Source organism: Harpia harpyja, chromosome 16 (genome assembly GCF_026419915.1).
Source record: "Harpia harpyja isolate bHarHar1 chromosome 16, bHarHar1 primary haplotype, whole genome shotgun sequence".
Taxonomy (NCBI): domain Eukaryota; kingdom Metazoa; phylum Chordata; class Aves; order Accipitriformes; family Accipitridae; genus Harpia; species Harpia harpyja.
Window position 1 is genome coordinate 17,766,524 of NC_068955.1, and position 17,674 is coordinate 17,784,197.

The 17,674-nt window shown below is 40.4% G+C and overlaps 1 long non-coding RNA gene across 1 annotated transcript in view; it reads right to left on the reverse strand.

The window, feature by feature from the left end:
• Positions 1 to 16,258, reverse strand: part of LOC128152995 (uncharacterized) — a 55,001-nt gene extending 38,743 nt beyond the window's left edge. Inside the window, exons 1-2 of the long non-coding RNA XR_008238807.1 lie at positions 16,081 to 16,258; positions 15,847 to 15,969 (exon numbers count right to left, since the gene is read on the reverse strand). This is a non-coding gene — a long non-coding RNA (uncharacterized LOC128152995). The remainder of the gene's footprint in view (positions 1 to 15,846; positions 15,970 to 16,080) is intronic.
• Positions 16,259 to 17,674: the final 1,416 nt, after the last annotated feature.

Here is a 17,674-nt window from a genome sequence, read left to right on the forward strand (position 1 = left end):
TCTCGTGCCGGGTCCTGGCACAAGCTGCCAAGGACTCTGCTAAAGTTACCCTGTCCATAGACCACCCCCAGCGCCCTTTGGGCAGCCACAGACCCTGGACAATGATCATCTGCCACAGAGCTTAAACTAGCATTTGTAGGGGAGAAAAACACTGGGGCTCTGCAGGCACCACAGCAGGTAAGAGGACCCAAGCTCCTGAGATTTCTTCTGGTGGCTGAAGTAAGAGAGGACTTGTTAACAAGGGATTAAGCATCACTGCTCAGGGAAAGTACTATGACATATGTGAGAAGTTTTAGGAGTATCCAGAAGGGCCAGCAGTGATTGTATTCACATAAAGCATTATTAGATGTTGCCTGATTTCAAGCTATGAACAAACCAAGAGCTGCCACGTAACTTCTGTGGTCACGCTGCCAGGCCCAAGCGCAGGTAATAGCTAAACATGACAGCATAAGCAGCATCCAGAAGAATAATCAAGAATAATTTCCAAGAAGCCAGTGAGTATATCAATTCTACAATTTCTGACATTTTTAACAAAAACAGAGATAAAGAACTCAATAACGAAGAAAAAACTATTACTTCTCAGTATTTGCTAACACACAGTATTGCAATAGTCATCCATCCTTATTTAAACATGGAATAAGAGGGTAGTTACATCTCAAATTAACATCACTGACTTGCAACATCAGCTTAATTTTACTTATACATGTGCATCTTATTCCCAATAGTAAGCGAAGCTAGGCATATACAGAGGAAAAAAACCCGCCCAAAACTTAAACCCCATACCCCAAAGCTAGAGCACAGATAAAGTCAAGAACATCAGTACAATGTTGCCTGATCCAAAAAGCATCAACTGACCTGAAATAATGAAAAAGCCAAAAGGCATTACATGATTTCCTCCCCCGCCCCCCCATTTGTTACTCAAGCCTATCAGGGATGGAGAGAGGGAAAGGAGTAGCTTTACCAAGTACAGTGCACCTCTAGTTATTCCTCTAACTTGTGTGTTATAAAGAATTAGATTTGTTCCTCTATTGATGTTAATCCTTATAATATTGACTATCATGTATTAATTAAAAATTAAGAAAGGATATTAAATATTAGTTAAGTGTTAATTTTCCAACATTAAAATCTTTATTATCCTTAATTTAATTTACCCAAAATAATAAAATGCAGAGAGACTTACTTCGGCAGTACATCGTACTTTGGAATAATTTAATTAATCTGGTCTTAGTAAAACTTGGAATTAAAGTACAGCTGTTGAGCCATAATGATTCTTGAATTCCTGGTATCATGCTGAAAATTTTTCCTTTCTCGCGTTACTGCAAGATGGTCTGATATTTGGAAAAGTTTAGAAAAATAGCATTGCAGTAAATTAGTATTTGTCAAAAGTCTCATTGCTCTTTAAAGTATTGATAATCGGGACTGAAATATGCTGCCTTCCCTGGTCACACCCTTCAGTGATTGAAGCAGTCCCTGATTTGCATGCCTTTTCTTTTAGTGAAAGCCCAGATGGCAATTACTAGTGCAAAAATAAGCGTTGAAGGGGCATTTCAGTCAACAGTCTGAGGTTGGTTTTCCCTCCTATTCAACATACCCAATATCCATCTTTTTGTTGCTGTTTGCTTGTGGCTGATGAAGTTTGACCCCACCAACAACAATCCACACTGGAAGCTAAAAATCACCCAACACACATCCCACCACCACCCACCTTCGCTTTACACTTTAATTCTCTCTGCACAACCCCTGCATTACAACTTCAGGCAGAAATGCATTTCCTTTACAGCAGCTTTGAAACAGCCTTCACAGTTTATCTTTATGCTTAATTCCCCACAGCTGTCGGGGATGGCGGCAGGCACTGGCCGCACGCGGGACCCCACTGCAGTGCCCCAGCGCCGCAGAAGCATTTTGTCATTTCTGCCTTTCTCCCCCTAATCCCCTTTGCTGGCCGCAATCCGACCAACGCCTCATGAAAAAACAGATGGCAGTAACCGATACGGTCCATAATTGTGGCCAGTTAATAGCAGAGGATAAGAGTGAGATAAGGACCAAGCTCTGGTGGCCAGCTGCTGCCGAGTTAACCCTTCCCAGCATCACCTCAGTGGGGCTCAGCTGCTTGCAAAATCCCAAGGATGAATTATGGTTATTTCCAGTTCCCCCTCTCTGCTTTTTGCCGTTTCATTCATTTCAGGGCTTTTGTGCCTATCAGGATAATGAATTTAAAGCCTGATTCTTCCCTTCCACCTTCCAGTCAAGGACCACAACAGCCCTTGCCATTACTGAATTTCTCAGTGTAGCAGGTAACCCTCACTCCATTTTAAAGAGGGGTCAAAGAGAAAGAGAGAAGCTAAGTGACTTCTCTAAAAGCTCAGGACCAGATTTATGCTGCTATATACCCAGCATAACCCAGTTTAAACAAAGGAGTTGTTCTGTGTCTCAATCAAATTCAGCCCTCTAAGTAAACACAAACAGAAATTCCTTATCCCAAGCTATGAATGCCAGACTGGAAAAAAAACAAACCAAACTGAAAAATAAACTTCAAAACAAAGCTAAGATACATGAAGCACAACCATTTAATGCAAAAGCAAGCTCTATCTCAAATTAAGTGATTGAGATATTGCAGCTTTATTTTCTAGTCATGTATTCCCACTCAATTAAAAAAAAAAAAAAACAAAAAAATAAAAAACACAAAAACCATACATCACTTCATGAGGCACTCATCATGCACTGCTCGTGTTGTCAGCTTCCCACTTCAGGAAAAATACCCCAACTATTGCTAAAATTTATTCCAAAACCCTTCATCTTGTTTATCTCTCATTCGAACTCATAGGTAGCAGCAAGAAGTCACAGTGGGATTGCGCTGTGTGGGTCAAATGCATAACAATGTAGAGAGCGCGCACTACTGTAAAAAGCATCAACTACAATTTTATCCACCATGTAACTACTCTAATATTCTACCAAACATTTTCATCCACCTTATGGAAAAACCTCTGAATCTATTTTAGAGACTTTGGCCTCTCCTGCCTAATAGACAATTCCTTGAGGGTTTCTCTCCATTGTGTCTGCTTGGGAGGCAGAAATGTGATTTGTGCTAATGTAGACTTCTGTATGACATTTGGGCATTCTGTGCAAAGAGAGTCAAACAGATTCAAAGTCTATCCTGCAAGACAAGTGGAACTGCAAAAATCTAAACCACTACATTTAGGGTAACACATAACACAAATACAGAAGCAGTTTTGCATTTCTTAAGAGGTGTTCAAAAAACGCAGCAGGCTTGGGTAACTCAATTGTTTAGTTTGTCAATTAGTAAGGAATTGAAGGTGTGGTTGCATATACTATTTCCCCCTCAACCCTCTTCAAGCCACTCAGACTTCTGTAAAACACAGGTTTTTCCTACAGCTCAGACCAGAAGTGAGTTTGGCCTCTAGCTGTTAATGACATTCTTTTCTATTTTTAATTTTACTTCTTTTTGGATAAAAGATATCTGTTTCAGGGAATTGGATTTTTCTTCTGTTGATTAGTTAGATTTTTGTTAATAATTTTATTGAGAATCAGTTCCCAGATAGTAATTTTTAAACTTGCCACTTGCATTGTGGTGGGTCTCTGCAGCCACACAACAGAAAAAGTATCTCCTTAAAACTACTGAGCTAAATTCTGCAGTGCCATAGAAGTATTTCTTGGGTAAAACATCCCGGTGACTATGGCTTGAACCACATGGAGCATATGAAGATTTCGCCCAAGTACAGACTTGGGTGGGATTAAGCCAAGTATGAGCCACACCAGCAATGGGAGTGCAATTGTCACTTGATGCTGTATAGTGCAGGGATTGTAATGATTATACATTTTCTAATCCTGCTTCCTTCTGGCGAAACAATAGATTTACTATGACTTTATAGCCACCGTATGTCAATCAGTCGGGTTTCCATCACCAGCATTCCTCCCTCACCACTGACACGTTGCTTCCACTTGGCCATAAGCCGCACACTAAACCCTTTCGTGCCATGGAGTTTGATTCAGGCAGGAGGAACAGCCCAGCTCACGTGCCCCTCTTGCAAGTGCAGAAGGCTGTGGTTGAACATCTTGTTTTTTCATTTGCTATAGACATTTGTTCTTGCAGCTGACCATGTGCAGGAGAATTTGCTCATGTTCCAGAAAAGGACAGCTGCACCACAAATTACCTTAAACCTCCTTGCTCCAGGGATTATCTGGGTACAGTGAAGTGTGTGTATCCTAGGGCAGGGGTCTTTTCTTACTGCAGAGTTATTAACCTCTTATTTACTAGAAGTGTTTATAAACTCAGTAATGGAGACTGTTTTGATATCACTAGTCACTTCTTTCTGGTAATAATTTTTTTGGATGGTCCATCAGTCTACACTCACAGGCTGGTTTCCTTGACTATTGTTTTTATAGTTTTCCCTCATGAATTATGTCTGCTACTAGCTACCTGTACTTAGGGGACAACGTACACCTATTGGGGCTGTGGGCACACGAAACTGGGGACTCTAGCCCCTCTTTGTCACATTCCCCTTTTTGGATTCTGCTACAGTAACTTCTCAGAGGTCTTCCACCACCCTTATTGAACAATCTCTGTAGTAATTATGCCAAGCATCAGTCTTGGCTCTCAGTGTACTTAATCCTGGCATTTACAAGAGGAACTACAGGAGCAGAAGGAGCATCATTAAAGCCAAAGGCAATCCTAATAAACATTTCCAACTCTAAACTTGTAAGCATCACTTCAGCAACACAACTACAGAAATAAATCTAAATGCAGGCAGCGAACACTGTCATCAGCTGACTGCTGTTCAACATCAGGTGAGGAACAAGTCAAGGGACAGGCAAAGACAAAGCCATTGATACAGGTCCAATGAGAATACTAGCTTTTCACAAATCTAAGTAATAATGAAGACATAACTATATGGACCTTCAAGACATAACAGCATTCTGGCTATTTAAAATTCATTCTTTTAGTCTTCTATTTTTCTCCTTTTATGTTTTCCATTAATGCAAACATTTTCAATATGAAGAGGCTTTTTACATGTGCTTCACATAAAAATGTTTAGCCTCCCTCTGGCTGAGATCAGTGTACCACCTCTTGACTCCTGCTCTAAAGCCAATACCTGCACTTCGACACTACAGCACATTCTCTGCTACTGCAAATAGCCTCAGAGAAGCCCTATCCATTTCCAGCAGCAGAGGTCTTGGCTCACTCCCCTCGAAGTTCTTCTCCTCTCTATTTAAAGCATCACAATAGATGAGAGGTTGACATACTTAACACACACAAACACACTTGTTTTATGAAACATCTATGCAAGTAATGAAGCTAAAACAAGAATGAAAAAAATAGAAAGGGAGCTTAATGGGACCCCTCAGAGAGAGTTCTCTGTTTTAACATCAACGATGCAAATATTTGTGCAACTAAAAATGTGTGTTCAGTCTAACTTCAGGTAGGACTCAAGTGAAAATTTCATGCATTCTTCAACTCTTCATTTGTAACTGGATGCCAGTTAAGAGGTTTGGAAACACATGTCAATCAAAAACCTGGACCATAAGAGATAACATGCAAATAAAAAAATACTAAAAACCACTGTGACCAATAACTGTTTCCTCAAAATCATTTTTAAGAGTTACTTCTTTGTTAAGCCCAGCTGTCCTGCTGCCGCAGTGCTCCAGTAGACATGCCGTCCAGCATGTTTAATAGGCCTGATGGCAGTATACTCTTGCCACTAGCAGTTAAATGGCTACCTTGTGGCTTCAGTGCACAGCTTTGGACTAGGCAAGGTGCAGCATTACCTTTCACTGCAGTTCCCAGGTACTAAACCAATCTGTATCAGGCAGGGAACCTGCCAAAATGGCAGAAGGCACCATGAATCCAGAGGCCCTGACTCATGTGGCAGTGCTGGATTGATGGCAATTCTCAAAATTTTTTAGAGTTTACCCCTGAGTTGATCCAAAATGAAGTCTTGCAAAATTTCTACAAGCTGTAAAATTGAACGTAAGTTCATATGAGGCATCCCTCTTAGTGTGCATATTAATAAGTCAGATTTTTTTAAGACAGCTAGGATCTCATGTGTAGATCCAACAAATACAGGATATATTTAGAGAGACATTTTTTACATGCAGAAAAACCACCAGCAATATCCTCAGCAAACTCAGCAATCAGATTCCAGCTGTCAAGGCAAAAATTAATAACAGCTTGCTTTTTTTTTTAAAAAAAAAAAAAAAAGAGACTCAGCTTCTTACCAATGGAAAAAGCCCTCAAGTGATTTTCAGCATTCTTAATCATAAGCTGCCCTGATAAAAGTACTATGACCCTCCACGTTCAATGGCATGATGTGGTTTGGCAATACGTTGGCTGTTATGTCTAGAGCCAAACACTTCCTAGATCCAGATAATCCTGTATTTAATTTTTAGGCCACCCTTCGGTTCACAATACTTGGTACCAACAACTTTGAGCTATTTACATATATCTCAGTTTCAAGATCTTATCTAATAGAAGTAAGGATATCACTACATATATTAATTCATCAAAGCTTTTGCACCTACAAGCTGTAGCATCTTTCTAAGAAGTGTTTCCATTTGTTCCAAAACTTTCACTCTGATTCCAAGTAGCATTATCACTGTGATGCTTTTATCTGGGATGTATATTGTATTACGCTTCTAGAAGTAAGTCAAGGGTTAGATATTGCTGGGAAAACTATGCAACACAAATTCCTGAAGTGTACTGGCAGCCCACAGCCACATCAAGACCAGTCTAAAAATAAGTCAATTTGCTCTGGTCCAGAAAGCAAAGTACCAACACCAGCTCCTTGAAACAATCTTCCTTCCACTGTTACCAAACAAGCCAGAATCATTATCTGTCAAAGAAAGAAATCCTGGAAAGATGAACAAACCACCGCTCTTTGTTATAGTAGTAAGTAATGAGCTTCAAGGCATATTTGAAAATAAAATGTCAGTGATGCCTCTGAAATTAGATTCTCAACCTGTTTTCATTTCATCACAGTCCTCCCTCTCAGCATCTGAGGGCTGTCTGTAGGCTATATATGTCTCAGTCTTAAGAGATCACAAAAAACAATCTGGCAACCAAAGAGAAAATAGACCAGATATTTTTTGTTGTTGTTTTTTTTTTTTTTAAAGAGACCAAGAAATGAACACATTTGTACTAGTATTCTTCACATATTCATATGAGCTAGAGAAAAATCTCCAACTTTTCTCATCACTGCTTTCTGCTACAGCATTTAGAGAAGTCCAAGACACTGGGAGCTGCCAGCCCTGCTAGCATTTCTTTGTAACAGTTTCTTTTACTGGAAAGTATGGAACACCAGTATCTTCTGACCTGGTGCACACATACCCACCACCCTTGCCAAAACTGCCAACTCCTTTCTTCTACCAGCAGAGGAGGACACATCTACAAGGAAATGAAGCTGTATCCTATTCTGGCTTTTACCTTTTTAAGCCTTTTTCTCCTCAGTGAAGTTTCAGTGATCTAACATGGATCAGCCATTGTTTGTCCACCAAAAAAAGTCTAATCCTTACTGATTTAGTACAAATCAGCATCTGGGGATGGGGAGGAGAGTGCCTGCAACCTGGCAATCCTTTCCTGGTGGGTCAGGAGATTAGGAAAAAAGAAAAGTAGTATCTTATGCTAGAATGGATACATTTGAACTGGAATCAATAGGGACACCTAAACAAAGTCTGCTTTGTACCATACGTTTTCAGACTAAGTTTTTCCGAATACTACACTTCTAAAAAGACATGGTTCCACTAGTGCTAGAAATATTCATTGATCAGTCCACAGTTTTCCACAAGCCTGTGTGCTAGAAAAAATGTGCATCTGAGGAAACAAGAGCATATAATCCTGTCAGCTGGAACACGTGAAAGCATACTCTCAGTTTTCCCTGTCCTTCTGCACAAGAAAGGGCCCCCCAAACAGCTGGCACAGACTCCCCTGTCCAGATATCTGTGTTTCCTTATGGGGTTCCAAAAGAAGGGAGAGGGCCAGAATGCCCTCCTGCAGGATGGGAAAAAGTCTGTATTTTGGCAGGGAACACAGCATTTCCTCCACCCGAGCCAGAAGGGGACACAAGAGCTCAGTGGCTGTGGGGAAATCACTGCACCTGAATGAGACTGGAAACCTATAATGGGAAGGGTTTGGCTTCCTCAGAAGGTCTTGTGGGGTGAGGAAGAGGGAGGAGATGGAGATTAATTTTTTTTTTTTTTTTCCTTTCCTAGAGACTTTGGAGGTAAGAAGAAAACAGAGTTGTTCAACTGGGATGCCAAAGAGCCTGAAGTTCATGCTTCAGGTGCATTTAATTCATTAATAGGCAGTTTCATATTTAGGGAGAAGCAGCTATAGGACATATGACTTTTATTCCCAGGAAGGAGCCACACAGCATCAGGATGTTTATGACCTGCACAGGCAGCTCTGGTGGAAAGCAGTGGTAGAGGCTCTTCACATGTGCACCCACAGGGAGCAGAGCCCCCACAGCGTCCCCCACACTCCAACTGGGGAAGCCAAAGGCAGAATTCACCCTTCTGATTTCCCCATGGTTATAGCAATGGCATGATGCAGCAGAGAAGGTGGCACTTATCACTTCCAGAAAAGCCATTTGAAGACAGCCTGAAGCATACCCTGAAGCCCATTTCGAAACATTCACCTTTCAAGATGCAGTCACACCACTGCTACAAACATCAGTCAGGACCCTCTTAACCATGGGACCTTTGTGCAAAGCATGCGAGATGCTGCCAGGCTGTTCAATGACAACAGGGCATCCCAAACTTTCACAGCACATCCAGTACATTTCAACAAGACAGATCAACTGGGGCTTCTTTTACACAGCTCTCAAAGAGTTAAAAAATATCAAAGCCCACACTTCCATAGTGTTAATTATATTTTTTTATGTTAAAACAATAAAATATGCCCCACTTGCTTTTTACGTCCTTCAGTCTTACTTAACGTGCATTAGTTAAGGAAAGAAGACAGCATTACTGAACTGAGCAACTGCAGTTTTTACAAATATAAGGAACAAAACCATGCCAACTTGGATGCTTTTTCACCTATGGATATCAAAGAAAGTGTTGGAGTTTTCTAAAACATCCTTATTTTTTGTGTGGCAAATATAAAATGACAGTCAAGCATCAGGAAAGGTGCGCAGAGTAGACCATGGTTTTCCTGGCATCTTGTGTCAAGCTCCACATTGTCCAGTGACTGATGACCCACCACAAAACATTTAAAACCACAAAAAATATTCCTATCTAAATAGCATCTCTCAGCTTATATCTCCTTGCCATCATTAGGTCTCAAAGATCCATTTTTAAGTGTTTAGACCCTCTGAAGAGAAAAAAAGAATAGGGCTGAAGGAGTTAAAGAGTTTATTGTGCTTTTACACATTTTAAGAGATCATCTTTCAACAATGGCAGTAAAATCAGCATGTAGCCTTAATTTTCTATGGTTGAACCTTGAACGTGAATCATTATATTACAATGTACTTATTGATTTCAACAGGAAGAGGATTAAGCCCAGAAAATCAGGTTAGGAACCTGAAACTGGACTGAGGAAAATGGAATTTTTCTGGTACTAAAACCCTCTTATGTTATGTAAAATACATTAGAATTTTAAATATGAGATTTGGCCATTTGGAAAATATTCCTAACATCTTGAAAATCAGCAGAGAAGTGACAAGGTCAGTGAACTGAAAATCTGATTAGTAACCAGTGCTTTGAATAAAAAACCCTACTACTACACATATTATACAGTAATATCTGATTTTACCCACTTTCACAAACAGACATATATAAAATGAAAGGTGGTTTAATGGAATATTCAACAGGTATAAAGACAAAACATCTGTGACCACTGAGTTTGTTGGCCACCAATACCACATTACCACATTTCCATTGTATGCATATATAATATACACACACAGAGTATACAGAGTATATATACACTTCAAGTACGACCAGAACATCAAATAAGTGAAACCATTTTCAGTTACCTCTTTATTGGAAGTACCAGGCTAACTTAGCCACAGGTGCTGGCACTTGCTCCTGCTGCTCCCTTCCACCACTACTTAACTTGCTGGAGAGCAAGTAACACATTTCAGCTGCACAGCCATTAACCTTCCATGCATTATTATTATTTCCTAGAGCTGGTAGCAGCAACCCACCCCCACCCCCAATAATTTACCCAGAACTCTTACTTGTAAAAATCCTAATTTTGGAAGTTTATGGTTTTGACAATTTGAAATTTGGACAGAAGTTTTCTGTAATGGACATATTCCTCTCCAAGTTTGCTATGTGTGCTATTGAAGATCTCAGCTGAAACAGTTATTTGCTTGTCCCTATAACTAAAAGATATATATGTCTGTGGAGTCATTTGCCTGGGAGTTTCTAGTGCTTACAGGCTTTAGAACAGAAACATGGCAAGGACCAGCCTGAGCACAAAGATAGTCCCTTTAGCCTGTAAAAATGCACCTAGTTTGCCCAGATATAGTTGTTTCCCCACACCCCAGTTCAGGCAATCCCAGCTCTGCCACACTCCACCATCCTGTACCTCAGACATGCCAGCTGGACCATGAAGAAAACAAACCACCTGAGAGGAAGAAGAAGGAAAGAGGCAGGTTTGGGGCAGACAGAAGCAGAGAAAGCTGGCAGTGACAAGGCACGCTGCTCTGATTACTGGGGGCTTTTTCATTACCATCTGTATTGCCACAGCTTTCAGACAACCCACAAAAGAGATTAAATAAAAATTAAAATAGAAAATATACCCCTTTTTTATATGTGTATGTGATGCCCCAACGTGGCACTCTGCCTTGTCTGTGCTTTTCTAACCTCTGCTGACAATGGCAGTCCAGCCACCTGGGGACATGGCACATGGTTTATGCAAACCCACTGCTTGCAGCAAGAGAACTGGGAAGTGGCTTGAATACTGGCACAGGCTGGCACCCTGGAAGTCCCCAGGCACCTTTTATTCAAATGATTTAGAAGAAATTTTGCCCAAATTCCACATCCAATAAACATTTCTTAAAATGCTCTGTATAAGGATTTTCTTACACAGCAAATAGCCATATCTTATTTTAAAGAGTATGCTGCAAACATCTTCAACTACTTTGAACTTCAGATGACCTGTTAACAAAAACAGATTCTGTAAGCAACGAGCACATTGCATATTTCAGCGAGTAAGAGCACAACTCATTGAAATTTCCAACTTATTACAAATACTTAAATCAGAATTAGCTGTGTCAGAGGAGAGCAAAATTACTTCATTAAACTTTAGCAGGAGGCCAGGGATGCTGATAACACATGGGTGCAAATCACTCCTGTGGTACTGTCTCATTATTACTTGAAGCAGTTTTGGGCAAACATAAAAGGCTGATAAAAATATTTTGGTCTGTGCAAGGTGCCTTGAACTAGAATATGGAAGTACTGGAAGTGACAAATCTTTCATCAAGCAAAAGAAACAAATGCAGCAAGGATGAGAAATTAATCCAAATTCACAGTCACAAGGCATCTCTCTCTTTCCACGCCATCCCCTGCCCCCTCTGCAGCAGCCCCAGCTACCTGCACACTGGTGCTGTTTGCTACTACCAGTGCTTCGATCTGCCCTCCATGGGTCACAGGCTCATCTTTGTCACGACCATGACTTGTAACCAGCTAACTGGCTCTCTACCAGTCCTCACACAACGGTAGAAACAATTTATTCAATTCCACTCCAGTAGTGCTTCACTGAAGCTACAGATCAAGAGAAATAGATCTATGGGATACCTACTGCCTTAAAAAACAGTGGGGGATGGTGCAAGCCCAGAGAAAGCGATACTACCAGAGCACTCTAAGTCACAAGACAAAAGGAAGGCTTCTTGTTAAGCTGCAAATTGTCTCTCATAAAAAGACCAGACGGCACTAAGTTGGCACAGATGGCATGAAGTTGTTTAGGGTAAATTGCAGTCTAAGTTAAATCTGGACAAATACTTCAATTCTGTTTTTAATCATTCCATTGTTAATGGAGTTAATTGCATGGTCACTTGGGAATAAGCCCTTTGCACTGAATTCAAAGGTAAAAAATGGCCCTAGGGAAATAAGCAAGCACTTCCACTAGCCACTTCCACCAAGTAACTTTCTAAGTCTTCCCAAAGTTAAATTAACAATGTAACCAACAAAAATGCAAATTTTTTTTTTTTTTTGGCTCTCCAAGTGTAACGTGACATGTTTCCAAAGCTCTAAGGCACCATGTCTCTCTTGGGAGCTGACACAGGGTACTGCTGGAGGAACATCAGAGGAGGCAAGAGCTATGAGCACCCCAGCACCTCTGTGCTAGCTCCAACATGGCCAGAATGGAGCAGGGAAATGGATGTGGATCAGGAGTGTTGATACCCAACTTAGGACACCCGTTGTCAAAATGAAGCTTGGTGTAGAGAGCAGAATATTCAAGCTCCACAAAGGCATGGACAGGTTACACCCAGGGCATCTTGTCTTTGAGCACAACTAGCACGCACTACCTACTGGTGGCATGGCTTCCACTCAAGGTAAAAGAAGGCAATAATGGAGTTTGCCACCAATTATTCAGTCATGCATGAAGTGGAGCATCTGAAAAATGTTGCTGCATTCTGGAAACACACTGCTCTTATTTGATATTGCTGTATAAGCACCAAACTATTTTGTTTTAAAAGCCATGGTAAATTTATGAATGAAACTGTGCAAGAGGGATTTAATAAGAGATCCATAGCAAGTGTTCAGTGGTCTGGATGTTGCCTGCCACCAGGGTAGCATGAAATCATTTGATAATTAGACCATGGCCACGCAGGATTAAAATACCATAAAAATATAGGGCTGCATTATTTTTATTTATATAACAGATGGATGTTTAAAAAGGTCGTGCATTTTTAATGAATGCAACGTCACGCCAGTGTTGACAGAAGATTTAGGAGTGCTACAATATGGCCAAATCTAAACCCCAAAAATGTTAACTTTCCTTCCCCCCTTCTCCTCCAGTCATGGAGCCAAGAAACAAATGTGCAATAGTGCTGTGAATTTCATTCCAGAGATCAGCTTAAGTACTGTATTTATAGGGCAGTAGGTTATATTTTCTTTCATTTCACGCCTATTGTACATAATTACAAGACTCCCATTACTAGAGCTACCTGAAGGCCCCATACTCCTTCTTTAGCCCCACAACACATGGATAAGATAAAAGAGCAACTACTACTAAAAAAATATGGTAAACTGCTAAAACTGTATTTTTTAAGCAGAACAGTATTTGCAAAATTTTCCTTTAAGTACAGGTTTGCAGAGTATTTCTTCTTAAAAAGAAAAAATACAGGAGAGAGACCTGGTAACGAAATACCAGTTCCTGATACTGTAACATCACAGAAATTGCATCCTTGCATTAACTGTGATCTACAACTCTTTATTTTGGTGGGCAGCCCAAAGCTTCACAGCCAAGCTGTAACAGGTAACAAACTTTGTGGCCCTGTGCAGCCGCTATGTCTCCATCACTGCCTTCAGACAAGGCAAAACTGCAGCCCTGAGAGAGCATGGACACATCCACATCTGAAATAATTCACAGAGCCAGAAACCTTCATCAAAAATCCCACAGGCATTTGCTAGGGAAAACAGCAGCAGTCTTCAGCCCCTGCCTTTTTGGCTTGCTCTGACCCTATTCTGGCATCACCAGCAAAACGCACAGGCAGCGGGGTCTGGAGACACATGGCAAACCTATATTGATACTACACCAAGGGTTGCACTCAAGCCCATTGATATCAGCATAACCACAGAATACATCATTTTACTCCATTATCAAGAGAGGGGGTTTTTTTTCCCCTCCCCTCTAATACTGAAACTCACAATAGGCCCTTTAGGTACTGATTCCCACTTTCCCCTGAATAACAACTTCATGAGAATTGGGCTTGCCAGTCCAATTTGAAGAGATAAAATTCTAAAAGTTTTCCTCAAAAATCTCATCCCTCATGTCCTTTCTCCCCCTCTTCCAGAGGGGAAGAGAAAAGGATGAGGGACAGGATCGAAAATGCTGATATTCCAATAAAATACTTGAAAATAAGAAGGTTGCCAGAAAACCGCTTTTAACATTTTAGGGATTTTAACTAAAAGTGAGGGGGGTTTTCCACTTAAAGTTATACCAAGCAGATACAATAAGCATTTATTTATTTTTTAAGCCAGCCCTTTTGTCAGGCCCCAGTTTTCTTCTAAAAAGTTTTCATCTGGAGAATTTGGAGTTCCAGGAAAATACATAAGCAGGAGTGCAATATGAACTCATCCTCCATTCTCCACAAGGTTGGTCCTGCCCCAGGTGGTACTACTGCAATCCTGTCAGACCACCAGTGGAAAAATGCTTTTAAACAATAACACTGGGAGAGGCCAAGGGGATTTCCAGGTGTGGAGCCTGAAAAAAGTAGAGGTGAGGGGAAGCTATTTACCAAACTGAGCATAAACACTGCATCAGCAAAATCTGCTTCCAGTGCGCTCTAGCTGCCTGCATACAACATGGCCTTAAAGAGGGTTATGGTGAACCCGCATGTAACAATAAATAGTACCAATAGCCAGGGCCTATTCCTCTCCCATAAACTGAAAACCACCTAACTGTGAAGCCATGTGTTTCCTCACAGCATCCAACTGGCCTGTGCAATTAATTGCGAGCAAATAATCATTGAAAGTTTTTTTTATGATTCATAAGAGATGGGGGACTTTGCTATTAGTGTTGGACAGCCTGTCGGTATAGTTGCCTAAAAATGCCAGTTTTGCACGCAAAATTCTAAATCACCTTTTTTATTCCGAAAACACCAATCTAAAACTTCCCCCTTCTTGCAGTTTCCTCAGGAGCAACAGGTTGGAAAGGGAATGCTGGGCTATACAAGCTACAATTCCAATACAAAATGATCTTCATGTGCTACTGACTGTGTTATCTAGTATCTAATCACTCCAGCAATATTTAACAAGAACACTTGGCTTTAGTGATTAGTTGTCACACAGCTAACTTTTGCCACTTGTGGAAATAGCTTTGCTTGGGCAGGGTGGGGTTCTTTGAGGAGAAAAAAAAAAAAAAGGAAATATAGCAGCTATATTCTATAGATAGGAAATGGAGGACCACATTATTAGTGACGCTCCTGTTTTACAATCAAAGGACACCACCCTGCATACAGCCAGGTTAGAGATCAGGCCTATTAGGCACCTTGATGCCCTCGTCTCAGAAGGTCCTTCTCTGCTTTTCCCCCTATTTAGTAAAATAAAACATCAATGTGGAGCTCAACATGGAATATGGTCCAGAAAAGACAGTTGGGGGATTAAGAACAGAGATCAAGAACAGGCATGCTCTCAACATTAGGCAATACTCCAGCTATTCCGCCTTTGATATTTCATGCTTAAGATCAGACTTCTGCATTATTAATCAAAAAGAAATTTTATTAAAGTGCTCTGCTATATTTTTTTTTCTTTCCAACCTTCTACTACACAAGGCACATATTGGACAAATCTCACATACTCAATTCATGAACTAATATCAGTCTTGAGAAAAACCAAACACCAAATCTGATGTTCCTTTCAAGCATATTAACTGAGGTCAGAATCTGCTCCTGGGCAATCGTATAAAAAAATCAAACAGTTGGGAAAGGCCTGTGTGTTGAAAAGCCTCTCTGCTGCCTTGAACTCAACTCCAGACACTCTAAAGAGCTAAAGCACAAAGATATTTCATAGGTGGGTTTCATAACATCCTGAAGAATTGCATTACCTTAAAGATCTTGGAAGCCAAAAGCTTAGAAAGCAAGATCACAAATCACCTGCAAGACTCGAGCCAACACTTACACAATAAAAGGTCTATAAAATAGAAGTACTTCAAAATTCACTCACCTTATAGATCTTTTCCCACTAATATAACACCTTGTCATGGCAATAAACGCATTGTATCTTCCCAAATTCAGTTGCGCTTTTCTATCTTGAAGGTTTGCCTGATGACAACGTCTTTCTTCAGCTCTAGAGATACAGGGATAGTTTAGCTGTCATATGAAATGAGTATACTTTAAGACATACAGGAAAAACTGTACAAGATGCATTACATTCAGCTTCATGCAAATCAAATATTACCATTAATCACCTCATATGAGGAGGTCGGATAAGATGCCATATACACTATCAGAGTAGCTGACTTTTGAGCCTGTTGACATATCTTTAACCATTAAGGGTGAATTTCATTCCAGCTAATTTTAACAACCTAAAAACGAGGTGCCTAACCACATCTTGCTATCCAGGTTCTCTTTACAGTGAAAAGGAAAGATGATACATCTGGAGAATGATTCATCACATCTATCTGAGACACTTATTTTAGGATGGGATGAGTCACTCTCTGGATGCACCTCTCTTTCTTTGGTGATGGATGGAGCCTGGGCACCCGAGTTAATTCGGATATCTATGTTTTAAACGTCTAAAGTGAGTTGACATCATCAAAGCCTTGGTCAAAAGTCCATACAGAAAGCAGACCTGAGGGGATGGCAGTCTGTCAGGTGCTATGTCTAAAGAGGTTATATGTCTTCATCAAACTGAGAGGGGATTTTTCCAAAAAATCACCATCTGCATAGCAGCTGTTACTTCATTTTAATTATTCATGGCTAGCCAGTTGCACTGGGGAGAAAGATGATGGTGTGGGCAGGGATAAGAATGAGGACAACATTTTTTTAATTATTTTGGTCTGACTTCATGGACTGCATACTTGAGAGGTCATCTGAGGAGATGCAAGTTATTTAACTTGTGACTAATAGCTTGCATTAAGCTGCAGACCAACAGATGCCAATATTTCAGATTAATTTACCAAACCACCAGGCAGCACTATCACTAATTAGAGGAAGAATTATTTGAGAGGCTGTTATCCTGAGACCAGATCATGTACTAATAACCAGACAGTGAGAGTTTTGATAGCGCAATTGATATTACTATATTTCTTTTTAAAGGCCTTTCTTAACAGCCAATACCCATCACACTGAGGGCTCCAGCTGCCAAATCATTTCTATTTTCCTGTGAATCGTGGCTGGCTAAGCTTGCTTGAGGTAATGCAAGTAAAGTGTTTTTTTAAAGGAGATAACAATGAGCAATCAGCACCATAACAAACAAGCAATGTTTCCATACTCAAATCGCTAAATATTCAAAGACAGAAAACAATCCAGCATTGGAAAGATTTTTAAATCCTAGTTTTAACAAGATACAAGCCTATGATGTTTCTGTACCTACATTAAGAATCACTTTTGTGGAGAAACTCCACATGTGCAAACAAGTGTAAGGAGAACGTGACCTTCGGGAGTGGAGTAAAGTTTCAGGACTTGTGAAGAGGCCTTGAAACAGGCCTCAGTTTCAAGAAGGTCAGGGTTTTACTCCCACAGCATTTTCATACACATTAAACAAAAAAAGTTATTTACTGTGATGTTAGACATCAAGGAGAAAACTATTCCTGCCCACTTTTATCATATACCTATTCCCCCTGACTCCCCAAATTACTCAGTCTCTCTACCTTCTGAAGAGAATTTTTCAAATTTGGTTTCTTTTATCCAGGATAAACAACTTTACAACACACTCAGCCCTGCAGAGCAGCAGTCACAAGATGTCTGCCAGAAGAGCACCAACAGCATTTGTTTGTTTAGAGGAATCACCTAAGCACAATTTTTGAGTTTGATCTCAATTAATCAGCCTC